Source organism: Gopherus flavomarginatus, chromosome 2 (genome assembly GCF_025201925.1).
Source record: "Gopherus flavomarginatus isolate rGopFla2 chromosome 2, rGopFla2.mat.asm, whole genome shotgun sequence".
NCBI classification, from domain to species: Eukaryota; Metazoa; Chordata; order Testudines; family Testudinidae; genus Gopherus; species Gopherus flavomarginatus.
Genome location: NC_066618.1, coordinates 11,570,276 through 11,597,989, shown reverse-complemented (window position 1 = coordinate 11,597,989; position 27,714 = coordinate 11,570,276).

Sequence of the window (27,714 nt, the reverse complement as noted above, 5' to 3'; positions counted from 1 at the left end):
TAAATATAATTAACTTCATACTGTTATCTGCTACTAATTATGTAAGTAGGACCCAGAATCCATATATTGGGAAATAAATTCTGCTAAATTAAATGCACCATTACTGTTGTCAGCCATCTTTGACATCAACACAGTGGAAAAGAAAGCTGGTGAAGGCTATTTGTGTTTAGATACATGAGTCATGTTTAACAGAGGAGAGTGAATGGTAAATTGCTAATTGGGGAAAGTTTGCAGATGAAAAGGCGACAGGTGGAACAAGGGATTAGTTGACTAGCCATGCATCACTTGGCACCTGGGTTTATGTATTTTTAAGCTCAGGTGTAAGAATACAGATGCGTTGCTTCAAACAGTTGGTGATCAGCTAGTATCACAGGTTGTATTGGAAGAAGAGACAAATAAGATGCTTATCCAAGTCCTTAATTCCACTAAGGGTACTTCATCTCTCCCCTCTGAACACAAGCCTAACTCTATAACATACTCATGGCCCCTTAGGTAAGGATCCTTCATTTTCTCGCTACCCTTTGACACAAGACTTCAGTTCCCTTCCTCTGCTCCATAGCTCCCACAACTGTGGTCTATGTTAAAATGAACTAGGTACCTTTTCCAGTGCACCAGCAGGGTCTACACGGTGCAGTTACACCACCCCCCTCTATCGTGCTTGGCAATGACACCATGTCAACTACAGCTACTTCCACCACTGGTGGCATGTAGGATTTGTGAGGCTACTACGTGGTGCAGTGAAAAGCCTACTGTGTCCACATGTGTAGTTACACGAGTCAGTGAAAGGCTCTTGCAGGGGTGAGACAAGTGGGAAAAAGCTTCAACAGCTCCTTCCTGCCAGAGCCTTCCCCTGTGGAGGGGACAGGCTCCTGCATTGGGAAGCTGGTGGAGCCTTTCCCCCCTGTTGCCGTCGTTCCACGCAGCAGGGAAAGGGTCCTCAGTGGGGAGTTGCTCAAACCTTTCCTCACTGCTTCCCCCCATCCACAGCCTTTCCCCACTCAGCAGTCTATTCCTGCAGGGAAATACTAAATGCTAAACACAGTGGTATAGACAGGAATGGAAAGCTTGGGCAAGTAGAGAACATGAAGGCTAGGTAATCACATACATACCCACACCTTTCAGGCAGGTCTTTACTTGCCTAAGCCGAGCCTCCATGGATACACTGCTATTTATAATTGTGCTAGGGGGCTATGAATGAATGTATTCTACACACCGCTGAAAGAAGTGTTCATGGTAGCTGTACCATACATTTCAAAGAAAATTGCTAATAAGGCTAAGTTCTTTTTGTTGTCCCACTTGTAGTTAATGTATTAGTCCCAGTCATTTGTGTGTTTTAAGTAAATCCAGACATACAATAATTTCCACCTCCCCCCCAAAAATCATTAAGTATGGAATCACCTTTGTCAAGAATAATAGTTCGGACATTATTTATTAAATCTGTTTTGAGATCCGAGTTAGGCATGCTAAATTTGGCATGACTAGTAAACCTGGTAACAGTTTCTGCTGGACTTACAAATAATTCTAGATTTCAAAGCAGCTTTTATTGAGAGATGCAGCAGTATTTCCAAAAGCAATATGAAATTACTAAGAGTATGTCTACATTGGCCACGCTATGACATGGGCAGTGTAGTCACGCTTTATAGCCGGGGGAGAGCTCACGCGGTGATAAGAAAAGTCCACCCTGAATGAGTGGTGGTAGCTTTATCACCAGGAGTGTGGCTCCTGGCGATAAAACACTGTCTATACTGGTGCTTTTCAGCACTAAAACTTTGTCGCTCAAGGATGTGTTTTTTCACCCCTCTGAATGACTAAAGTTTTAGCGCTGAAAGTGGCATTCTAGACACAGTCTAAATTCAGCAGTAGGAGCTGCTTCCAAATCCAGCTGTTCAGTATAGCATTACTACCAAGTATAGCTGCCATGTATGGCAACTGTTGTCACATGTGATAGTAGTGCCAAATATTTAAGCACAGGTGTAGTTTCCTTAACATTGTTAATTTTTTGACAGTTCATTATCCTTGACAATGGGGAAATATGCCAAATATAAGAGGTAGCATAGAGTTGAATGGGAGAAGATGAATTCAGTGAGAGGATTCATGAAGCAAAGTCAAACTAATGAGGATTCAGCATGCTGTATTGCATGCAGAACAGAACTGTGACCCCAGCTAAATGACCTAAATATAACCCTTCTCCCGGGAGGAGTCAGCAGCAACAAGGGCTGGGCTCAATATCCAGGGGTCCCTCTCAACAACAGAACACAGAACCAGCTCAAGTCCCCCAGGGAGGAGATCCATGCTCCATCCGGCATTTCTTGCCCCATTTGTGAAGACTTATTCTCCCCAAGTCTTTTATACCTGCCACCCATGCTCTCTACTGTGCTGTGTGAGTAGATCTCTTGAGGTTCCACCTAGCTCTCAGTGATTTCAGCTCTCAACAGGGGAACCTCGCTGCCAATGCAAGCTGGGCCCTCCCTTCCACCGAAACACTGTCTCGCAGCAGGTCTAAGCCCTTTCAGTTGATTATCAGGGATTTCAGTTCTAGCGGTCACTTAACAAAAGACTCTCAGTGGAATCTAATGAGCTCTATCTTTAAATAGGGAAGGGGACAGGTCAAATGGTGCCTATAGCTGTGAGGCAGAGCACACACCTCCAGGCAGGAACATTGTCCCCCCCCCACTCTCTCTTTCCAATGAGAGTTGGCATCTGAACCCCCTGCTTAGTGAGTGAAGTTATGTTGAGGGTGACCCACTCAGTCAGGACAGGCTAAATACAGTTCTGCTGCTCTTTACTCGTACAATAAGGATAACAACATTTCGTTACCCCTGCATTCAATACTAAAGTGATTTGTAACCCAGCACCAGTCAAATTTGATCCCTTTAGTAACACAGCTCTGTCGGCTGGATACCTAGGAAGAGTAGATGTGTTCATGTAAATACAGTCTGTTCCTGAAGCCTTTCCCCCCCAGCTCATTACTAGCTGTCAGGGGAGAGCTCATTCAGACCTTACTTACATAAGAAAGCAAGCTGTTAGTTCAAAGCATAGAAGTCCTACGGTCCACACTACACCAGGGCCATCACAGCCAAGACTGGATGATTCAAAATTTGCAGTTGAGAAGGAAAGCAGCTGAACTAATAATTTCTTCCCATATTCCATCTCATTCTTCTGTTAGGACAGTTGACCATATGGTTGATGTGCTGAAGACAAAAATGCCTGGAGAAATTACATCTGATATGCAGATACCCAAGTCTAAATGCACTAAACTCATCAAAAGTGTGATTGGTCCTTGTGTTGCTGCCGAACTGTCTGAGGATACAGGAAATTCCAACTTTTCTAGTAGATGAATCTACTGATATTGCAGTTCCAAAGTGTGTGTGTGTGTGTGTGTGTGTGTGTGTGTGTGTGTGTGTGTGTGTGTGTGTACATATTAATTCCTTATAGACGATCATCCCATCAAGTTTGGTTCCAGTCATCTCAATAACACCAGAGTCTCATATCTATTCTTGACAGTCATTTGAAGCAAATGAACATAAACATTGAAAACTATACTTGAACTGGTGCAGATGTTTGCTAATAATGTGTGGATCCAATCAGTCACTTCACCACAATGAAGGAAAAGTGTGCAAATCTGGTATTGTTCAAGTGTGTTTGTCACTCAATTCACCTCTGTGCTTGCAAAGCAATTGAAGAAATTCCCTCTTGTATTGACTTTTGGTGAGGAAAACATATTCTTGGTTTAAAGTGAGCACAACTGGTCACGAAGCATTTCAACAAATATACACTCTTATCAATGATGGCAAAATTCCTGCAGCATTTGTTCATCCTTCTCAGACAATATGGCTATTTTGTTCTGAAGCCCCAGATAGCCAGAATCCTTGATTCTTAGACTGAGAACAAGATATATTTCCAGATGGCAAGTTCTCATAAGCGTTGCTACATGGCTCAAACACTCAGTGAGATGCATGGTGATAAGAGGAACAGGTTGTGTCTTCTGTTTCTGAAGCCAGTCTTATTGAAGGTCCAGTGCATGAAATTGCTTTTTCAGCAAACAGAAATGGATCATTTCTCTTTACTGAAAGAGCACGAGCATTTGCCTTTTCCTGGTTGAAGCAAATCCTTCACCTGTCACATGTCAGGCTGTGTGTGAATTCAGATTATGTTTTCATTTAGCTCTCTCTTGACAAGGTTGACTGGGAATAGCCAGCCTCAGTTTTGATTCCAAGACTACTCTGAAAGAAAAGTTTCTCAATTTTCTGGAAGTGGCTGTGGCAGAAGTAATGAAGAAACTTTCTTCAGCATTGACTGTACTTTACAAAATCAAACATCTTTCTCTGGCTCCTTGTTTGAACCAAATCTCTCAAGTGATTTTCCCAAGATTTGTCATTCGAGCTATGCTTTGCCCAATGTGACCTGTCTAACCTGTAGAAACAATGGTGCAATTTAGCCAGGGCTGGCGCTTCCATTTAGGCAACCTAGGCAATCACCTAGGGCGCAAGGATTATTGAGGGGTGGCATTTTGCCGGGGGGGGGGTGGCAGGCGGCTCCGGTTGACCTGCCGCAGGCTTGCCTGCGGAGGGTCCGTTGGTCCCACGGCTCTGGTGGATCTGCTGCAGGCATTCCTGCGGACAGTCCACTGGTCCCGCGGCTCCGGTGGACTTCCCGCAGGCACGCCTGCGGCAGCTCCACCGGAACCGCGGGACCATCGGACCTCCACAGGAAAGCCTGCGGCAGGTCCACCGGAGCTGCGGGAGCAGCGCGCGGGGCGGCGAAATGGCCGTGCACCTACGGCACCAAAAACACTGGCGCTGGTCCTGAATTTAGCATTAATAGATTGGACTGCAATAACTGGACCAATCCCAACTGATATTGCCACTTTCTAGTGCAAGGTATCTGACAACAAGGATCTGCTTGGCAGACATCCATTTAGTGAAATTTCACAGTATGCATGCCTGCCAGTAAGTAACACTGTGGCTGAAAGAATCTTTTCTATCATGAATTTACTAAAATGCAAGATTCAGAATAAGAGGTTGACCATTTACTAAATGCTATCTTATATGATTAGCGTTTCCTCTCAACAACCATAGACTATACTGCAAATCATTTACTCCAGCAAAAGAGATGATTGTCCAGTTTGAAACAGACGTGCATGTTTTTAAGCAATAATAACAACAGCAATGACTGTAGCACAAGTAATTTTACTCTAGCAGAGGACAAATTGGACAATTCTGAGAAGATATTATGAGTGCTCGAACAGGGGAATGCAATCCACTGCTTTTTTTTAACTTCTTTTCTAAAGAGCACTACTTTTGTACTCTTTTTTTGCAGGATGGTTGGTAGTTTTTGTATCTACTTTCAAATACACCAAGTTCTTGGTGGAAGTAGACATATTCTTTTGAAATAGCAAAAATTCAGATTTTTTTAACCAAAGTGTTGTTTGGCAATTTTTATGATATGCTTCTCACATGATTGGCAATAGTGGCCCTGAGGACTCACCCGCTGATAGAGGCAGAGCCAAGAATTGTTTCTGCTGTGAGAGCAGGTCCCAAAACCTGTACCATTATGAATATAGGTGAGTGCTCTTCCAGCTTTAATTTGCTATAGAAGCCCTACAATAAGGTAAAGTTTAGTCCACTGTGGTGTGTTTTATGAACCTACAGAGGGGGCATTTCTCACCCCTAGAGACTACAGAGCCTATGGAACTAACGTTTAGCTATCAGCTAACTGCTTTAAACTTGGATTCTGTCGCTGTTAAAGGGAGAATGGGGAAGCACTCAGTGAGGCGTACCAATGCTTTCACCACTTTGGATACAGGTATACCAAAACTGACCCTTGGAGTATTAAGACAGAGTCTGCAAAAAGTCCTCCAGCTCGTATGTAGAAGGCCTAGAGTGGACACAGGGAGTGGCTGACTCTACGGCAGTCAGACTGGGAGGGGTTTCCCCCTCCAGAGGCCTTGGACCTGACTGAAGGGTTTTTGAATTGCTGGTTCCCCGTGGACAGGGGCTATGGCCATTAAGGATGGTAGCTGGGGGAAATAGGCCTCAGGATACCAGATGCTCTTAGGTAGGCTGACTGCAGTTTGGTAGAGTCAGATGGCAGTTGTTACTGTGGGCGAGCAGCCCCTTTTCTTTTGTTTGGAAGCGAGTTCCAGGGTTGCCCAGAGGTACTAGACGGTTGTACACAATAAAATGTTCTGCACCATGTAAGCAATCTCCTTGCACCCAATTTCTCTAACTCTGGTTCCAGTCATCAAACCCAGAGCTTCCCTTGATCAGCATCCACCCTGGCACCCAAGATCCCTAACCTTACCACACAGGGAAGAGGGGAGAAACAGAGGTGAGCGCTGCTCAAGCTTAAGTTACTAGGGAAGCTCTCTGTTAAGATAATGTTTGCTCCACCACAGTGTTTTATGTAAGGAACGCTAGTAGATTTATTGTCTAATAGCAGTTGTTTAAAAGTTATTCATAGTGTTCCAAACAATTTACAGTGAGCATCCCTCACCATCTAGTTACACAGAGTCTCTATGTCAGTGGTCCCCAACCTTTTTTGTCTGGCGGGCACCAGACAACGAGCCATGGAGGACCGTGGCAGCGGACGAGCATCCGCCGAAATTCTGCCAACAAGCGGCAACGTCAATAGGTGTCGTTGCTGAAATGTTGCCGACAAGCAGTGTCATCCAGAGGTGTCGCTGCCGAAATGTCGACGATTTTCAGTGGATGCTCGTCCGCTGGCCAGTACGCGGGCACCGTGTTGGTCTATGTACAAAGGTGAATTTCATCTACAGTGAGTTGCCTTTATTAAAGTAGTCTGAAAAATAAAAGATGTTCAAATATTCCCTGAAAGAAGTGAGCAATAAGAGAGAAATGGGGGTAAGGGGAACTAAGCTCACTCAAGTTTTCATTGGGAAAAATATGCCGGTTTGGAAATTCTCCTAACTGAAAACTGCCAGTCATTAAGAACAACCACAGGAGTTTGTGTTGTTTAAATGTAGCAAGAAAAGTAAAAAGTTAATAATGTACAATAGCAGAAAAAGATGGTTACTCACCTTTGTAACTGTTGTTCTTCGAGATGTGTTGCTCATATCCATTCCAATTAGGTGTGCACACACCGCGTGCACACTCGTCGGAAGATTTTTACCCTAGCAACACTCGGTGGTTCGGCTGGGTGCCCCCTGGAGTGGAGCCGTTATGGCGCTGGATATATACCCCTGCTGACCCAACCGCCCTTCAGTTCCTTCTTGCCAGCTACTCCGACAGAGGGGAAGGGGGGCGGGTTTGGAATGGATATGAGCAACATATCTTGAAGAACAACAGTTACAAAGGTGAGTAACTGTCTTTTCTTCTTTGAGTGCTTGCTCATATCGATTCCAATTAGGTGATTCCCCAGCCTTACCTAGGTGGTGGGGTCGGAGCGAGATGTTGCAGAATGCAAAACTGCTGAGCCAAATGCTGCATCATCTGTGGATCGTTGAACCAATGCGTAATGTGCGGCAAAGGTGTGAATTGATGACCAAGTAGCTGCCCGACATATTTCCTGGATGGGGATATGGGCCAGGAAGGCAGCAGATGAAGCTTGCGCCCAAGTAGAATGGGCGGTGAGGTGGCTAGCCGGAACGTGAGCCAATTCATAGCATGTGCGGATGCAGGATGTTACCCAAGATGAAATCCATTGAGAAGAGACTGGTAGGCCTTTCATCCGGTCTGCAACAGCTACAAAGATCTGAGGTGACCTTCGGAAGGGTTTGGTTCTCTCGATATAAAAGGCGAGAGCCTTGCGGAAGTCCAGGGTGTGTAGCTGTTGTTCTCGATGCGATGGGTGCGGCTTCGGGATGAAGAGTGGGAGGAAGATGTCTTGGTAGACATGAAAGGCGGACACCACCTTAGGGAGGAAAGAAGGGTGTGGTCGCAGCTGTACCTTGTCCTTATGGAATACCATGTACGGGGGGTCCACTGTCAAAGCCCGAAGCTAGATACTTGTCTCGCTGAAGTAATAGTGACGAGGAAGGCTGTCTTCCAGGAAAAGTACAGCAGCAAGCAGGTAGCCAGTGGTTCAAAAGGAGCACCCATAAGCTTGGCTAGCACCAGGTTTAGATCCCAGGTAGGGGTCGGGCGTCTAACTTGAGGATACAAACGTTCCAATCCTTTGAGGAAACTTGAAACTATAGGGTGAGAGAAGATTGATCAGTCATTTTCCCCTGGATGGAAGGCGGAAATGGGTGCCAGATGCACCTTTATGGAAGAGACTGCTAGGCCCGTCTCCTTTAGGGACCAGAGGTAGTCCAGGACAGTGGGAATGGACACCTGTCTGGGGACTAAGTTACGCTGAGCGCACCAACAGGAGAAACGCTTCCACTTGGAGAGATATGTCATCCTAGTGGAAGGTTTCCTACTGCCCAAGAGCACCTGCTGGACCGAGGCAGAGCAATGCAGCTCAGACTGGCTCAACCATGCAGCAACCATGTCGTGAGATGAAGGGACTGCAGGTCCGGATGGTGAAGCCTGCCGAAGTCCTGTGTTATGAGGTCCGGCCAGAGTGGCAGGGGAATCGGGTCTGCCACTGCGAGGTCGAACAACGTGGTGTACCAGTGCTGCCTCGGCCACGCTGGAGCAATCAGGATCAGGTGGGCGCTGTCCCTGCGGAGCTTGAGTAGGACTCTGTGGATGAGTGGAAACAGTGGGAAGGCATAAAGTAGGTGCCTGTTCCACGGGATCAGAAATGCATCTGAGAGGGAGCCCGGCGAGAGTCCTTGAAAGGAGCAGAACACCTGGCATTTCCTGTTCTCTCGGGAGGCAAAGAGGTCTATATGGGGAAAGCCCCACTTCTGGAAAACAGAATGGATGATGTCTGGGTGAATCGACCACTTGTGAGACAGGAAGGACCTACTGAGGTGATCCGCCAGAGTGTTCTGGACTCCTGGGAAAAAGACGCTACCAATTCGATCGAGTGGGCTATGCAAAAATTCCAAAGGTGGACGGCTTCTTGACAAAGGAGGGAGGAGCATGCTCCGCCCTGCTTGTTTATGTAAAACATGGCTGTTGTGTTGTCTGTGAACATGATACACAATGACCTTGGAGATGGTCTCGAAACACTTGGCATGCTAGACGGACTGCTCTCAGCTCCCGCACATTGATGTGTAAGGCCAGTTCTTGGGGCGACCAGAGGCCTTGAGTGCGAAGGCTCCCGAGGTGGGCACCCCACCCAGAGATGACGCATCCGTGGTTAGGGCCATCGAGGGTTGTGGTGGGTGGAATGGCATCCCTGCACACACTAGAGTGGGGTCTAGCCACCAGGTTAGGGAGCCCAGAACCTTCCTGGGGATAGTGAGCACCGAGTCCAGGCTGTCTCTGTGTGGTTGGTATATTGAAACAAGCCAGGTTGGAAGGGATGGAGGCATTGCCTGGCATGCTTGGTCACGAAGGTGCAGGAGGCCATGTGATCTACTAGGCTGAGGCAGGTACGCACTGCGTTGTCGGGAAGGTTTGAAGACTTCAGATTATTGAAGCCATTGCCTGAAAACGCGACTGCGGGAGGCAGGCTCTGGCCAAATTGGAGTCCAGAACTGCTCCAATGAAATCTATTCTCTACATGGGTGTGAGAGTAGACTTTTCTGTGTTGATCATGAGGCCTAGCCTTCCGAAGAGGTCTCTGACGATGTGCAGGTGCTGTGATACTTGCCACTGGGAAGTCCATCGAATGAGCCAATCGTCGAGATACAGGTAAATGTGTACTCGACGACGCTGGAGGGAGGCAGCGACTACAGCCATGTATTTTGTGAAGACACGCGGAGCTGTAGAAGGGCCAAACGGAAGTACAGTGAACTGAAAGTGTTGGCGGTAGACCACAAAACGGAGGTACCGTCTGTGTGGTGGATAAATTGCAATGTGGAAATATGTGTCCTTCATATCGAGGGCGGCACACCAGTCTCCTGGATCCAGGGACGGGATAACGGTCCCCAGGGATACCATGCAGAACATTAGCTTTAACATGAATTTGTTGAGTTCTCACAGGTCTAGGATCAATCGTAGATCTCCCTTTGCCTTGGGGATTAAGAAGTAGTGGGAATAAAACCCCTTGTCTCTCATGTCCTTTGGCACCTCCTCTATGGCTCCCAAGGCAAGGAGCGACTGGACCTCTTGTAAGAGGAATTGCTCGTGAAAGGGGTCCCTGAAGAGGGACGGGCAGAGAGGGTGGGAAGGTGGGGTTGAAGCAAACTGGAGGTGGTATCCCCCTTCCACTGTGCACAGGTGTCATAAACAGATAGCTAAGGGTTAATGTCTCTTACACCTGGAAAGAAGTAACCTGAAACACCTGACCAGAGGACCAATCAGGAAACAAGACTTTTTCAAATCTGGGTGGAGGGAAGTTTGTGTCTGAGTTCTTTGTTTTCTTTTGTCTTGAATCTGTCTCTCTCTCAGCTATGGGAAGGATTTTTCTGTTTCCTGCTTTCTAATCTTCTCTTTCCAAGTTGTGAGTACAGAGATCATAAAACAATAGGGGTTATTGTTTTTTTCTTTTGTATTTACATGGTGTAGTTGCTGGAGTGTTTTGAATTGTATTCTTTTTGAATAAGGCTGTTTATTCATATTTCTTTTAAGTAATTGACCCTGTATTTGTCACCTTAATACAGAGAGACCATTTTTAGGTATTTTTTTTTCTTTTTACATAAAGCTTTCTTTTTAAGACCTGTTGGAGTTTTTCTTTAGTGGGGAACTCCAGGGAATTGAGTCTGTGCTCACCAGGGAATTGGTGGAAGGAAGAAGTCAGGGGGAAATCTGTGTGTGTTAGATTTACTAGCCTGACTTTGCATACCCTCTGGGTGAAGAGGGAAGTACTTCTGTTTCCAGGACTGGAAATAGAGAAGGTGGAATCCCTCTGTTTAAATTCACGGAACTTGCTTCTGTGTATCTCTCCAGGAACACCTGGAGGGGGAAGGGAAAAGGTTTATTTCCCTTTGTTGTGAGACTCAAGAGATTTGGGTCTTGGGGTCCCCAGGGAAGGTTTTTGGGGGGACCAGAGTGCCCCAAAACACTCTAATTTTTTGGGTGGTGGCAGCTTTACCAGGTCCAAGCTGGTAACTAAGCTTGGAGGTTTTCATGCTAACCCCCATATTTTGGACGCTAAGGTCCAAATCTGGGACTAGGTTATGACAACAGGACCCAACAATCTGAAGTTAGCTGGGACCAGGCAGGGAGGAATTGGGAAAGGCGGTTGAAAAATGGTGGAGAAGGATCCGATAAAGTAACTGGTGGGCCGTCCTCGGGCGTCCCATCAAAAGTTCTGCTTGGGTCCCGCTGGTGGTTTAGGGGGCACCTGATTTTGAGCTCCTTGAGGGCCAGACTGTCTCTGACGATTCCCCCTGCCATGCCTTCTGGTAACGTCCTGACACGGCCTAGGCTGGGCATAAGGACGGTGTAGCTGGGGCCGGAAGGTCCTGCGTTGGGTCACTGGCGTGTGCATACCCAGCAAGCACATTATAATGCTATTGTCCTTCAGACTTTGCAACCTGGGGTCAGTCTTGTCTGAGAAAAGGCCCTGGCCTTCGAAGGGTAAATCCTGAATAGTTTGTTGCAATTCAGGGGGAAAGCCTGATACCTGGAGACAGGAGATACACCTTATCGTCACTCCTGATGCCAGAGTTCTGTAAACTTCCCCAAGGACACCCAAGTGTTAAAGTTATACCTACTTAGGAGGGCTTGTTCGTTCACCACTCTAAGTTGGAGGCCCCCGGCCAAGTATATTTTGCGGCATAGGAGGTCCATGCACCTAGCCTCCTTTGACTTAGGAGCCAGGGCTTGTTGGCCATGACGCTCCCGTTCGTTCACCGACTGGACAACAAGAGAGCAAGGAAGTAAGTGAGTGTAGAGATATTCATACCCCTTTGAGGGGACCATATATTTTCTCTCTACTCCCCTTGCTGTAGGTGGAATTGAAGCTGGGGATTGCCAAATGGTGTCCGCATTAGCCTGTATGGTGCGGATGAACAGAAGAGCCACTCTAGTAGGTGCATCAGCAGATAGGATGTCCACGACCGGGTCCTCTATTTCAGGGACCTCCTGCACCTGCAAGTTCATATTCTGAGCCACTCGCCTCAAAAGGTCCTGATGGGCCCTCAGGTCAATTGGTGGAGGACCTGAGGAGGATGTCCCCGCCACCGCCTCACCAGGCGAGGAGAAGGAGGAGAGGCCCGGGACCAAGGGATCCTGTGGTGGCTCCTGTACTTGAGGGGCGTCATCTGCATCCAGTGGAACCTCGGTGACTGCAGATGGAATTGGAGCCTCATCCGTGCCCATGGGGGGGGGGGTGGCTTAATGTCGCCTTTGGTACCCGGTGTTCTGAGGAGGCTGACCGTTGAGCCACTGATGGTGCACCTTGGCTTTGGTGGTATGCCCACGGTGTCCAGAAGGACCAGTGATAAGGCCTTTGCTCGTGGTTCTGTCTCTCTGGGAATATATGGCTGGGGAAGTCAGAGTCACGCTCCTGATGACAGGATTTGCTACCAGCCTGCGATGACACCGATGTGTGTCTGGAAGGCCACGGTGGTGCTGATAGGCCCTGGGAGGGCGCCACTGTTCTCGACGCTCAGGCCCGGGGCGGTGCCGGGGAGCGGTACTGGAAGCTATAACATCACAGCGAGCGAGTCCGGGACCTTCTACCACATCGGTGTGGGGATGTCAACCGAGATCTCGAGTCCCTTTGTCTGGAGTGACTGCGGGACACACAGTGCAGAGATTGGTGCCATGAGCCGGATCGGTACCGGGAGTATCTGTCCGGCGAACGAGATGACGAACGGTGCCGCGAGTGTGACTGGTACCGCGATGGAGAGCGGTGACAGGAGCGGGAATGGCGCAATCGAGAGCGTCTGCGAGACCGGGATCTTGAACGACATCTCTCTGGTGGACCAACGGAAGGAGGCCTTACCATGGCCGGCTTGCCGATGGATTGTATGACCCGCACCGGCGGTGCTAGGGGTTGAGGCCGTTTGACTCTGTCATTGTGATGAGCTCCCTTGCCATGGAGAAGGTCTCCGTCGTAGAAGGGAGGGCAAGCTCAACCACAGCATGGGCCGGGGAGCTGTCAGGCGCCAGACTCGACGGCCCTTGTGAGACCGGAATCGAAGGTGCAGAGCTTGGCGGAGGTGCAATCTGTGGTTCCACCATTGACAGTGCCGCGGCAGATGACGGTGCCGGACTAATCGTCTTGGAGGAGCGCTCCTTCCATGGAGCAGATGTTGCTTCCCGGGCCTCATGGACAGGGAGCGGTGCTGAGTAGATGTCGGCGCCAGTAAGGATTGGTGCCGGGACTCCTTCTTGGTACCGGAGTGGTCTGGGGCCGAAGGGGCACTCGCTACTGAAGCAGTCTGTTGGGCGCTCGGTGCCAATGCTGCAGGACTAAGTGTCAACTCCATGAGGAGCTGTTTCAATTGAAAGTCCTGCTCCTTCTTCGTCCTTGGTTTAAACGACTTGTAGATGCGGCATTATCATAACCTAGTCCCAGATTTGGACCTTAGCGTCCAAAATATGGGTGTTCAGCATGAAAACCTCCAAGCTTAGTTACCAGCTTGGACCTGGTAAAGCTGCCACCACCCAAAAAATTAGAGTGTTTTGGGGCACTCTGGTCCCCCCAACAACCTTCCCTGGGGACCCCAAGACCCAAATTCCTTGAGTCTCACAACAAAGGGAAATAAACCTTTTCCCTTCCCCCTCCAGGTGTTCCTGGAGAGAGACACAGAAGCAAACTCCATGAATCTAAACAGAGGGATTCCACCCTCTCTATTTCCAGTCCTGGAAACACAAGCATGTCCCTCTTCACCCAGATGGAATGCAAAGTCACTCTAGTAAATCTAACACACACAGATTTCCCCCTGACTTCTTCCTCCCACCAGTTCCCTGGTGAGCACAGACTCAATTCCCTGGAGTTCCCCACTAAAGAAAAACTCCAACAGGTCTTAAAAGAAAGCTTTATATAAAAAGAAAGAAAAATACATACAAATGGTCTCTCTGTATTAAGGTGACAAATACAGGGTCATTTGCTTAAAAGAATATTGAATAAACAGCCTTATTCAAAAAGAATACAATTCAAAGCACTCCAGCAACTATAGACATGTAAATACAAAACAACAAACCATCTTTGTACTCACAACTTGGAAACAGAAGATTAGAAAGCAGGAAATAGAAAAAATCACTCCTCATAGCTGAGAGAGAGTCAGGCAGAAGACCAAGAACAAAGGACTCACACACAAACTTCCCTCCACCCAGAGTTGAAAAAATCTCGTTTCCTGATTGGTCCTCTGGTCAGGTGCTTCAGATACTTATTTCCAAGTGAAAGAGACGTTAACCCTTAGCTATCTGTTTATGACAGGCACTTATTGGTAAGGTGGGATTCCCCTAGGCACTTGAGGCAGGAGTCGTGGGGATCCCCTTTTGGCATCGGCTTTTGGCACGCTGAGCACGGTTTGAATCCTGGTGCCTTGGGCATGGGCCCGCATCGGGGTGGAGGAAAGGGGCTAATCCCCGATCCTCCCTTAAACTATATGCACTAATTATAAAGACAACAACTAATACTAACTATAACTACAAGAACTCGAATTATACACACAGTAACAGTAAAGAACTACGAGTAGCTAGGGATGTGGAGATCAGCAAAGCCACACTCCACAGTTCCAACGACCATCACGGGCGGCAAGAAGGAACTGAAGGGCCGTTGGGTTGGCAGGGGTATATATCCAACACCGTAATGGCGCCACTCCAGGGGGTGCCCAGCTGACCCACCGAGTGTTGCTAGGGTAAAAATCTTCCGACAAGCGTGCATGCGGCGCGCACACACCTAATTGGAATCGATATGAGCAAGCACTCGAAGAAGAACCACTAATACAACCTACTTCGTGATAGCACTGAATGAAAAATGTTGTTTCATTCTGTGCAAGGCAACATTATATTTATTTTTGAGTGGCTAAAGTGAAGTAGTATAAAAGGAAAACTTCTAATGCACTCCTTTTTCTATGATTGCTTATTTAAGCCATATGCAGTAATAGCCCAAGAGAACTATCACTGTGTCTGGTCAAACCACATTTTCGATATAGCTTTTTATATAGAAAATCTTATAAACTAGCTGTGTTACATAAAACAATATTTAGCTTTATTGCTGTAGAATTCACTGATGCAAGATATCATGAATATCAAGACTTTAGAAAGATAGAAGGAAATGATCAAGTATACTAGATACGATTTTTTAAAGGGATATATAAGTCCTCCTGCATCAGGGCACAAGCTATCAACTGATGGGGTTTGGACCTTGGGAAGTAACATTCCCTAAAGCAGGGGTAGGTAAACTTTTTGGCCTGAGGGTTGTGGTTTCACAAATTGTATGGAGGGCCGGTCAGGGGAAGCTGGGCCTCCCTAAAAAGCTAGGCATACCATGGCCCCTGTCCCCATCTAACACCCACCCTGCTTCTCACCCTCTGATGGACCCTCCCCAGGGCTCCTGCCCCATCCAACCCCCCCGTTCCCTGATGGATCCACCGGGACCCTTGCCCCATTCCCCTCCCACCTCTTTGACCTCAGACTGCCCCTGGACCCCCCACCCCTAACTGCCCCCTGCTGCCCCATTCCAAACCCCCTCTCCTTCTTGACTGCCCCCCCGGGACCCCTGCCCCATCCAACCACCCCTTCTCCATGACCACCCCGGACCCGCTTCCCCCTAACTGCCCCCCACCCCAACTGCCCCTCACCATCCCATCCAACCTCTCTCCTTCCTGACTGCCCCCCCGGGACCCCTGCCCCCAGCAACCACCCCTTCTCCCTGTCCCCTGACTGCCCCTGGTACCCCCACCCCTGACTGTCCCCTGCTGCCTCATCCAACTCCCCCATTCCTGACTGCCCCCTGGGACCCCTGCCCCACCCCCCTTCTCCCTGACCGTCCCCAGAACCCCCGCCCGACTGTCCCCCTGCTGCCCCATCCAATCCCCCTCTCCTTCTTGACTGCCCCCCCAGGTCCTCTGCCCCCATTCAACCCCCCTGATCCCCACCTTCTGACCGCCTCAACCTCCATCCACACCCCCAGCCTCTGACCACCCCCTGAACACCCCAGCCCTCTATCCAACTCCCCCTGCTCCCCGCCCCCTTACTGCGCTACCTGGAGCACCAGTGGCTGGCAGTGCGGTTGGACAGGCAGCAGCGCGGCCCGGACGGAGCCAGCCACGTACCACGCAGCACAGAGCACCGCGTCAGGCTGAGGTCTGCAGCTGCGCTGCTCTAGGAGCTCGCAGCCCTGCCACCCAGAGCGGGAAGGGGGGACAGCAGAGGAGGGACCAGGGGCTAGCCTCCTGGGCCAGGACCACAGGGGCTGGGCAGGAGGGTCCCGTGGGCTGCTGTAGTTTGCTCACTTCTGCCCTAATGATTGGTTGTAAGGGTCTACTGTGGGATTTCTTGTACCTTCTTCTGAACTACTGGACATGGGTCACTAAGTCAGGATACTGGGCTAGATGCAGGAACTGGTCTGTTCAATTAACTACCCCAGCAGCCTTCCTGCCACCTGGAGTCCACAACCCAACATCAGTCCCTTTTCTTTGCTCACACAGCTCAATGTTGCTCTGGTAACCTGCCTTCCGAGGCTGCATCCCTCCTCCCAGTAGCTCTCCAGGGACCCAAATCCTGAGATGTCCCAGGCACCTCAGCACCTAGTAATTTTTTCTTGTAACATGGGCTGTCTGTGCAACCAAATGTGATCCAATTGAAAATATGAGAATGGCCTTTGGAGAAAGAGTTGCATGAAGGCTAACTGCACTTTATATGAATAATACGAAGCAGCTGTCACATTGCTTTCGAGAGGGGCATATGCTCCATTAGTCCTCACCTAGCTGCACTTTTACAGAGGTGCTATGACATGTGCCTTCCCATTTTTCCTCCACGCCTCCACTCCATTCACTCTCACTTGCTATTTGCATGATACTGCTGTTGCTGGTGAATTGAGCGGTAAGAGTGCTCAGGTTAATGGAACTGCTCTTTGAAGTAGGCAGGCATTCTTTGGTGTCAAGGAGCAATGAGAGATACGAAGTGGTCTACAGTAACTGCTTAACCCACTGCTCACATCTGAAAACACTGGGAATTACAGAAGTGATGACTGGGTGTTGTAGCACAGAAAATTGAGACAATGCAAGAGGGAGCTGCTTCCACAGGCATCTGATGAGCTCTCTGCCTCCTACTCGTTTGATCCTTTCAGTGCTCACTATAAAACACTCCAACAGAAGACAATGCATTTCTATCCCTTTCTATTACATTGTCCACAATCACCTATAATGGCTTTGAGACCAACATATCAAGTTATATCTATTTAGCCAGCAACTGAGCAATGTGGGCTGCAGGCAAATAAAAGACTATCAAGGCATGTATTGTTTGGATATTCTCCTTTATATATATGTAATTGCTTCCCAGGACCTCCAAAACCATCCATATTCCAATGGAATCATGAAACTGTTGACTAGGAGCGGGGGGCAGGGGAGAACTTATGGAGTGTGGGAGAGAGGCTTCACAGAAGTTGGACCTAGACTATGGGATTCTGACTGGTGACCTTGTCACTTTCAGAACTAAATGCAAACTTCATCTTCTACGGAGTTTTCCTTTAGAAAACCTCTCACGTACAAGCATGTACACCATCAAGCTACAGGCTGGGTAGGAAGAAAAATATGTTCAGATAAGCAGTGTGGCCCAGTGAACAGGCTCCTGGCCTTGGAGACCTGCGGTCCATTCCCAGCTCTGCCACAGACTTGCTGTGTCATTTCACCTCTCTGTAGGCCTCTGTTTCCTCTACCGTTCTTTGTCTCACCTATCTGCATTTTAAACTATTTAGAATAGGGGTGGTCTCTTATTACATGTTTACATAATACCGATTACAGTGGGGCTCTGATCTCACTTGGGACCACAAGACATTACCATGATTCAAACAGTACATATATCTATTTTCAAATTCTTGGATGGCATTCAGGAACTGCAGTGATAGGGGCCATAAATATCCAGATACAGGGAAAATGTCCTTTTACTATTAATTAAATTCCCATCACACTTGGCTGTCATGTTTGATAGGCATTCTCTCCAGACTAAAAGCCTGATTTCTTAACTGCTTGTTTGTAGGCAAATAGGGTACATGTTGGCTCTTTTGACTTTTTGAAAAATAAGATGTTTTAAACCATTGTAACTACTACTTTTGTTTGTTTAAATATCAGTTGTGACATATTTTTGTCACAACCAACCAGTTTTCCAGTGTATCATGCTTATGAGGCCAGATTTTTGTTTTCTTTTTTTAAAAATGTCCCATTTTTGCCTATATGCTTGATCTAAATATCGCAGTGAGGAACAAAGATTTTGAACTGTCATTTGGCAGAGGCTTCTCCTTCCCCTCACCAACAGAAGGGAGTATTTACTTTTGCTCTGATACATCTTTCCTGTGTTGCTCTGATGTGCTGTATTTAAGAGAGTTGATTAACTGATATTTAGAACAAACTCTCTCCAGACTAAAAGCCTGATTTCTTAACTGCTTGTTTGTATGCAAATAGGGTACATGTTGGCTCTTTTGACTTTTTGAAAAATAAGATGTTTTAAACCATTGTAACTACTACTTTTGTTTGTTTAAATATCAGTTGTGACATATTTTTGTCACAGCCAACCAGTTTTCCAGTGTATCATGCTTATGAGGCCAGATTTTTGTTTTCTTTTTTAAAAAATGTCCCATTTTTGCCTATAATTTGCAAACACATTGCAGGCAAAATTTAGGTAATTTATATACATGTCTACATTTACATTTGCAAGGAAAAAGCTAGAAGCTGGATCCACCTAGATCCAACCAATTATTCCCTCTAAGCCGCCAAATTCCACTACCTAAATAAAGAACACATCCAGTTGCAAATAGCATGACAAAAAGGTGGCTCTGGAATACAGATCGTGCTGATTTTTGTGCTCATGCCTCCAAATACCACTCTCTAAATAAAGAACTCATCCAACTGTTACTTCCATGCCAAAGTATTCTGGAATACTGCCTATCTTGGGGCTGTGAAACACTGGATCCAGGACATGGATCCTGCCAAGTTCCCAAACTGTTTATAATTTAGTTAGCATTTTTTTCTAAAAAACAAACTGGTAACTCTAATATGAGAGTATCATTTCAATGAAGTCTTAGTGGAAATGATACATTAACATCTCAATAACCATGTGTCAGATCACAAATTAGATTTTACACACACACAGAGGGAGAATATCGATCTCTGTGTCTTTTAATAAGTAATACTTAATATTTCTTATTGTTCAGCACCCAGAGTGTGCTAGACAAATTACAGATCACAGGAAGGGCATGGTACATTCCCTGCAGAGTTACAGTCTCAGTATAGACATAACCTTCTGACCTCAGGTTGTAGTTCTGCTGGCTGGATGTAGAACTGGGGGTTAAGCCACTGCCCAATAAAAGATGGCAGGTTTATTACAAAATAATTAAGATCTACTCTGAGGGCATGCTTATTTCTGGGAGGCTTTTAACACAGTGCCTGGTGGCATGTGTGTGATTGGTTTAATCTCCCCGAACATGCACAGATCCATTCAGTACTGTCTTCAGGGGAAAATGGGTATAGATATGGCCCCATCAACGTCTGGGTGTGAGGCAGAAATTCAATCCCCCCAAGGTGTTCTGAGTTTGTTTGGTTTCTTTTAATAAAAAATAAAAACTGATCAGTGTTGGGGACTCGGATTGGGGAGACGAGACAGGGAGGCCCTGCTGCCCAGCACTACTGCCTGTTGTCAGATGCTACCGGTGTGGTGCTCTGCTCTGTTCAATGTTGATATCAATCGGCTGCGTGCGTGTGTTCCCTCTGTGTGCTGTCCCAGCTCTTTGAAGATAGCTGACACAGCAGACCCGAAGAGAACCCCCAATGACCACAGAGTTTAGTAAGGTAAGAAGGCACTTCGGCCAGGTTTATTGCCGTACGGAGCACAATAATAGTTCCCTGAAGATTTTTACTCTATAGGACATACTATGAATATGTATCCCCGGTCAATAGACTCAGTTCAGTCAGTGGCAGGACTTTCCACTGCCCCCTCGGCCGGACAAAGACACCGTCCCAGGGATGCATTCTTATACACAGGCACAAACAAGTTTCACATCACTCCTGATGTACTGAGGTGCAACCCTTCCACGTAGCAAGGTACAATCCCTCTACGCAGTAAAGTGCCGCCTCTCACCTTGTACAAGTTGGTTCGAACAAAACAACTCTATTCATCATATTACCCTTTTGGCCCTGTCATTGGGATGGGTCAGCCTGTTCCTTGTTATGTGTGGAGTGTATAAGTATGCGAATGTTCTGCTATCTGGTGTCCAGTACCTTTTAGGTATGTCTCTTTTTGCGGCATCAGCCCTTTCCTTGCCAGCTTCTGTGAGCAGGACCTGCCTCTGGGTCACAGCTTAACTTCGCTTTATGTTAGCAAAGTCTTGACCATTACCTTAGTTCAGGCCTTAGGCCTCAAACCAGGCCTCTGATACCAAGGTTTATATCTCAGGGCCTCCTCTTACTACACTGCCCTGGCAACTGGCCTATAGAAATGTGTTGGCTTCCCTGGATCTACAGAACAGTTTTGTACTGCAAGCAAATTGTTCCTTCTACAGTAGAAGAGGCTTATGAGATTCTGTCATGTCTCAATCAGAAATGTAATATTGAACCCCATGCAAACATGTTCCTGTACTGATGTGTTCCTATGCCCTTTTAGAGGTTGGCCCTGTAAGGGGAATGAAGGATGTGATCACCAATATCTTTAGCAAAAATAAATGTCTAAACTCTGGACATTTAAAAATCACAGAATCAAAACTCAGTCAGCAGAGGAAGTTTTCATAGACATGGTTAAAGGCTGACTGATTTGGAATCCAAAATGGTCCCTTTACACTATACAAAAGTGTGATGGGGTGTACTAGGCTTTTGCTGCCTCCTGCTGGAGGCCTCACTGTATTGATGCGCCTGGTCCTAAGGTCCCAGGGTAGGAAAGTTCAGACTTCCAAAAGTTGCCTAGAGAGGCTTCCCATGATCAGCTGCAGGCAGAACCAATCAGAGTTGGTTCTCCAGCACCTAGACAAACTAGCAGCAGGCAGAGGCCAACCAAGGCTCAGTATGACTGATAAAAATGGCTAGATGCTGTGACGATGCGGTTCTGGCGGGACCCAACTGAGAGTGCCAATTCAGGACCAATTGCTTAAACAGGGCTGGGGTTTTTCCACCTCTAAGGCAAACCAAACCAGCCAGACAAAAATGACTTCGGTTTTACCCCACTGGCTAACCACAAGTCATACAAGCAATTTCCTTAGACACGCCAGTCTCCCAGTATCACCACCAGTCCCACCCGTCCTGGGGATGAATGGTTGTGAAAACCAACACCTCAGTAAAAGAAAAAGGTTCTCTCGATCCCAAAGGACCAAGCCCCAGACCCAGGTCAATATACACATCAGATCTTACCCACAAGTCACGCTGTTGCCAATCCTTTAGAATCTAAAATCTAAAGGTTTATTCATAAAAGGAAAAGATAGAGATGAGAGCTAGAATTGGTTAAATGAAATCAATTGCATACAGTAATGGCAAAGTTCTTAGTTCAGGCTTGTAGCAGCGATGGAGTAAACTGCAGGTTCAAATCAAGTCTCTGGAGAACATCCTCAGTTGGGATGGGTCATTCAGTCCTTTGTGCAGAGCTTCAGTTTGTAGCAAAGTCCCTCCAGAGGTAAGAAGCAGGATTGAAGACAAAATGGAGATGAGGCCTCCACCTTATATAGGCTTTTACAGGTGTAAGAACACTCCTTTGTTCCTGCTGTGGAAAGTCACAGCAAAATGGAGTTTGCAGTCACATGGGCCAGTTTCTGCACACCCTGCTGAGTCACAGGGCGTAACTGCCTTCTCTCGATGGGACAATTGTGTAGGTGATGGTCCTTAATGGGCCATCAAGCAGGCTAAACAGAGCTGACACCAACTTGTCTGGGAACTTTCCCAGTAACACAACACAAGTTTGAAATACAGACAGCATACAGCCAATATTCATAACTTCAACTACCAAAATGATACAGACATACAGACAGCATAATCATAACCAGTAATCCGTAACTTGGTCTTAGACACCTTATATGACCCCCTTTACCTAGGATTTGGTGCCACTACAGGACCTTGGTTGCAACCCATGTTCTATATGGTTTATATCAATAACGTCACACCCCCAATGCAAAATTGATGCAGGAAGGGATGACAAAGACATCACTGACTGCATCCCAAAAGTTCCCATCCTGGGTTCTGTCTTATTACAGCTTGTACTGGGTTAGAAGCCATAGTAGTGTATAACAGAAATGCTTTGCCAAACTCATGCTCAATAACATAATTGAATCTCTTTACAAACTCAAGGTAAAACTTAGTTTGAACAACAGTGGATTGGATCTGCTCTTGCAGCAGGATCCCTGTATGTCTCATATGATCTTGCCAAGAGCTAAAGAAACTAGCCATTTTCTCTACACACGCTCTGGCAAATGTTTGGAACCCAATCAACACTAAGTTAATGTAGATATTAATGTTGTTTACAGTGTAGGGATCTTGACATTTAGCCATGAAAGCAATATGGTAGTGTGCCTCCGTTTCCCTTTTCATACAACACATCCGGTCTGGAATGTCTTTTCTTCTGTGAAAAGTTTCAAGACTGTTTACAGGCACTAGCAGTGAAACATCAGTATAACAAGGTCTTTTAACATAAAGTATGTTCTCATGTATGGCTTTCAAAACGTTCAAGGGACTTTCCAAAGGATTGGGCACATTGTACATTCTTACAATTCTTGGTAATAGCAACACGTTAGTTACAAAAATCACCATTAGCAATAACAACAAATTCATTGCAAGTGTCCATTTACAATTCTGTTTGTCATGCCACACCCTTGGATTAATACCATTGGAGTTTGGGATTTTAGGGTTAACTTTTGGCTTTCCTTTTCAAAATTCAGTTTTCTCTTTCCTCCTTGTCCTGCAGGATCAAACCCTGATTTCTCTTGCTTAACCCAATTCACTGGCTGATGGGGTGGGCTCTCTTTGCTAACAGCTATTTGCAAGTTCTTCTTCTCCCTGCCAGCCAGGTAATTTGCATTAACACAAACACTAGCTTTTAATTTCTTAGCTGCTACCAATTCCAAGGCTGGACTCTGTCTTACAGAGATACCACACAAATTCAAAGGGTCAGAGTGTGAGAGTTTGCTTGCTCTCCCCTGCATCCTCAATTGTTCAGACATAAAACCGTTTAGCTCTGAAACACCAGCAACCAAATCTCTCCTTAGACCCTGAAGCACAGACTGCTCACTTACAAAATTAGCATGGGGACATTCCTGTTCCAACACCATTGTCTTTCCAACAAGCTGGTCACACACAGCCATTCGGTTATAGGGCTGCTTAACTTTTTTAACAGCTTCTACTCCATCTGAGACCTTTTTAAAGCTATCCACACTGGATCTTTCAAAGGGAAAGTCAGTGGATCCATTCACCACAGAAAATTTCTGGTTGTTAGGAACTGAAACTTCCTTGATTAAATCACTTTCACACCCTTCAGTTGCAGTAAACTGTTTCCACAGGTTACCATGAGGATTCCTTTCCCTATGAGCTTCTCTAAGCAGCAATTCATCTCTCTCAGAAATTCTGCCCTTACCCTCTTCACCTAGGGCTTGCTCTAAAGGAACACTTCTCTGAGCCCCCACAGACTCTTTCTGGGTCTCACTTTCATCCAGAATTACCTCTGGTTTATCAGGCAGATTCCTACACAATCCCCTTCCAGGCAAACCTATAGACTTTCTAGCTAACAGGCTAGAAGCCTTGTCCTTCCCTTGGCCATGAACAGGTTCAGGAATCTTTTCCTTCTTGCTACAAGTTGTCAAACTGTCAGTAGGTAACACAATTAAATCACCTTTTTGCTCTCCTTGTGCCCTGGCTAGGGTATCTCCCTGATTAGACAGAGCTGCTACACCCTTTTCCAACCACACATTAGCAACTGGCAAATTATAAGCACCAGAATTGTCTGGTCTCTGGGATTTTGCTGCGACACTAACTGGATGCAGCCTAGTTACAGTGCCATTCTCCCCAGCAGACACAAACTTAGGACCATTCCCTTCCTGGGCTTTAGCTGTATTTACAGCCAACTCAGAGACAACTGAATTACCCTCAACCATCACAGGCTGAAAGATACCTTCTGTCTGCTGCACAGACACAGAAGAGCTGGAGACACATTCTCCTTTACCAGGCACACAGCTTGGGATCTCACTTCCCTTGTCCCAGCACACAGGGCTGTTCACAGACAACTGCTTGGAGACCGGGGTAGCTTCCTCCATAGGCAAGTCAATACCCCTGACAGACACAGGCACATTTCCTTCACTGTCACATTTCTCCACACAGGAAACAGGTAAGGGATAGGGACACTCATCTTCCACTATCCCTGCCTTCCTAAACTGCTGACCAGAAAAAAGCCATCAGCTCACAAGGCTGCCTAGGCTTCTCCAAACTTTCCCTACCAGGCACATTGCCACTCCCCACAGATAAGCTGCTGCTTTTTTCACTACACTGAGCTACTTTCTGCAAAACACAGGCCAGGTCCACACTACAGCATTAAATCGATTTAAACAGCGTTAAATCGATGTAACACTGTACCCGTCCACACTACAAGGCACTTAAAATCGATTTTAAGGGGTCTTAAAATTGATTTCTGTACTCCAGCTAAATGAAAGGAGTAACCCTAAAATCGATATTACTAAATCGATTTAGGGTTAGTGTGGACGGAAATCGAAGTTATTGGTCCCATTCTTTTACTGAGCTACCCAGAGTGCACTGCTCCGGAAATCGATGGTAGCCTGGGACCATGGACGCACACCACCGAAGTAATGTGCCCTAGTGTGGACGCGTAAAATCGATTTTATAAAATCTGTTTTATAAAATCGATTTTATTAATTTCGATTTTACTCTGTAGTGTGGACGTGGCCACAGTTACCCATTTCAGGTTTACTTTTACAAGCTGTACTAGCCATCAATCCAGTACCCATTACAAATCTACCCTTTCCTTCCTCAGTTAGGGCTTTCACCTGACCATTTACTTGAATCTGCTCCTGAGAAACATTTTCCTCCCCAGTGAGATCTTTTTACTCTTGATCTAACTTTAGATTCACTTCTGAGACATCAGACAGACATTCAGAAACTCCATTCCCAGACACACTGCTTTCTTGCACAGACAATCCTTTGGAGCAATCCTCCTCGGGCAAACCATTGCCCACAATAGACACAGGTGTAAGATCATTCCTGTCCTGTGACTTGCTACCTGAACTGAACAAAGCTTTAACATTTTCCCCAATTAAAAGATCTTTAGGCAATAACTTCCTTACTCCAGCTATAACTTCATGCTTAGCCCCATTCCATTCGAGGTGGATTCTGGCTAAAGGCACACGGACAGTAAACTCATAGAGGATTACAACATTCACACTCTGATTTGGTAAATAATCTTCCTCTTTGACCAGATCTGCTTTAACAAGAGTGATGTTAGATGCCATAATTTGCCCTAAACAGCTTTTAACATTGACTTTTACGCTATGAATTTTTCATCACCACTCTCGTACATAGCACTGACACAATTTATGGAGCCACCTTTTACTGAACCCACAGTAACAGCATTGACATAAAAAGTGGCAGTGTTGGGGTACATTTGGTTACACCCAGACAACTGCTCAGAGTTATACAACATACCAACATTGTTATAAACTGGACTTTCAAGAGGATTTAGTTTCTGCTGTTCTTCCCTTGCTTTTTTGACTTGGAGTTTCTTGTTGCATCTGTCGAACTTTCTCTTCAGCAGCCAGCAGCTCCAGATGCCCCTTACGAGCCTTTCCTTCTCTCTCCTCAGCCTCCTTCTCTCTTTCAGCAGCTTCTCTCTCTCTTTCAGCAGCTTCTCTCTATCTTTCAGCAGCCTCTTCCTCCAGCTGGGCCAAGGCTTGCTTCTCTTTCATTTGAATTTCTGCCAGTTTTTGCTCATATTCAAACTGCAGGCTGTCCATCAGGGCTTGCAGTTTCATTGCTTTTGCTGATGCTTTTTGGCTCATGGTCACTGATCTTTAACCAACCAAATTCTCAATCCCAATTTTCAAATTTGGATAGCGTGGGTTCTGACCCAAAGCTTAATTGACCTGGTTCTGTGGATCCTGCCGACTATGCCACTGTGACGATGTGGTTCTGGCGGGACCCAACTGAGAGTGCCAATTCAGGACCAATTGCTTAAACAGGGCAGTCACAGCCCCAGGCTGGGGTTTGTCCACCTCTAAGGCAAACCAAACCAGCCAGACAAAAATGACTTCAGTTTTACCCCACTGGCTAACCACAAGTCACACAAGCAATTTCCTTAAACACTGCAGTCTCCCAGTATCACCACCAGTCCCACCCGTCCTGGGGATGAATGGTTATGAAAACCAACACCCCGTAAAATAAAAAGGTTCTCTCGATCCCAAAGGACCAAGCCCCAGACCCAGGTCAATATACACATCAGATCTTACCCACAAATCACGCTGTTGCCAATCCTTTAGAATCTAAAATCTAAAGGTTTATTCATAAAAAGAAAAAGATAGAGATGAGAGCTAGAACTGGTTAAATGAAATCAATTACATACAGTAATGGCAAAGTTCTTAGTTCAGGCTTGTAGCAGCGATGGAGTAAACTGCAGGTTCAAATCAAGTCTCTGGAGAACATCCCCAGCTGCGATGGGTCATTCAGTCCTTTGTGCAGAGCTTCAGTTTGTAGCAAAGTCCCTCCAGAGGTAAGAAGCAGGATTGAAGACAAAATGGAGATGAGACCTCCGCCTTATATAGGCTTTTTCAGGTGTAAGAAAAGACGGTTACTCACCTTTGTAACTGTTGTTCTTCGAGATATGTTGCTCTCATCCATTCCAGTTAGGTGTGCGCGCCGCGCGTGCACGTTCGTCGGAAACTTTTTACCCTAGCAACTCCAGTGGGCCGGCAGGTCGCCCCCTGGAGTGGCGCCGCCATGGCGCTCGATATATACCCCTGCCGGCCCACCCGCTCCTCAGTTCCTTCTTGCCGGCTACTCCGACAGTGGGGAAGGAGGGCGGGTGTGGAATGGATGTGAGCAACACATCTCGAAGAACAACAGTTACAAAGGTGAGTAACCGTCTTTTCTTCTTCGAGTGATTGCTCACATCCATTCCAGTTAGGTGAATCCCAAGCCATACCTAGGCGGTGGGGTCGGAGTGAGAAGTCGCGGCATGGAGCACTGCAGATCCGAAGGCCGCGTCCTCTCTTGACTGCTGGACCAGGGCGTAGTGGGAAGCAAAGGTGTGGACCGATGACCAGGTCGCTGCCCGACAGATTTCCTGGATGGGCACACGGGCGAGGAAAGCCAGCGACGACGCCTGCGCCCTGGTAGAATGCACAGTCACATGGCCCGTAGGGACGTGGGCCAAGTCATAGCAGGTCCTGATACAGGACGTTACCCATGAGGATAACCTCTGGGAGGAGATAAGAAGCCCCTTCATGCGGTCCGCTACCGCCACGAAAAGCTGGGGGGATTTGCGAAAAGGTTTGGTCCTCTCCACATAGAACGCGAGAGCCCTACGGACATCAAGCGAGTGGAGCTGCTGCTCCCTGCCTGAAGAGTGAGGTTTCGGGAAAAAAAACCGGAAGGAATATCTCTTGGTTGAT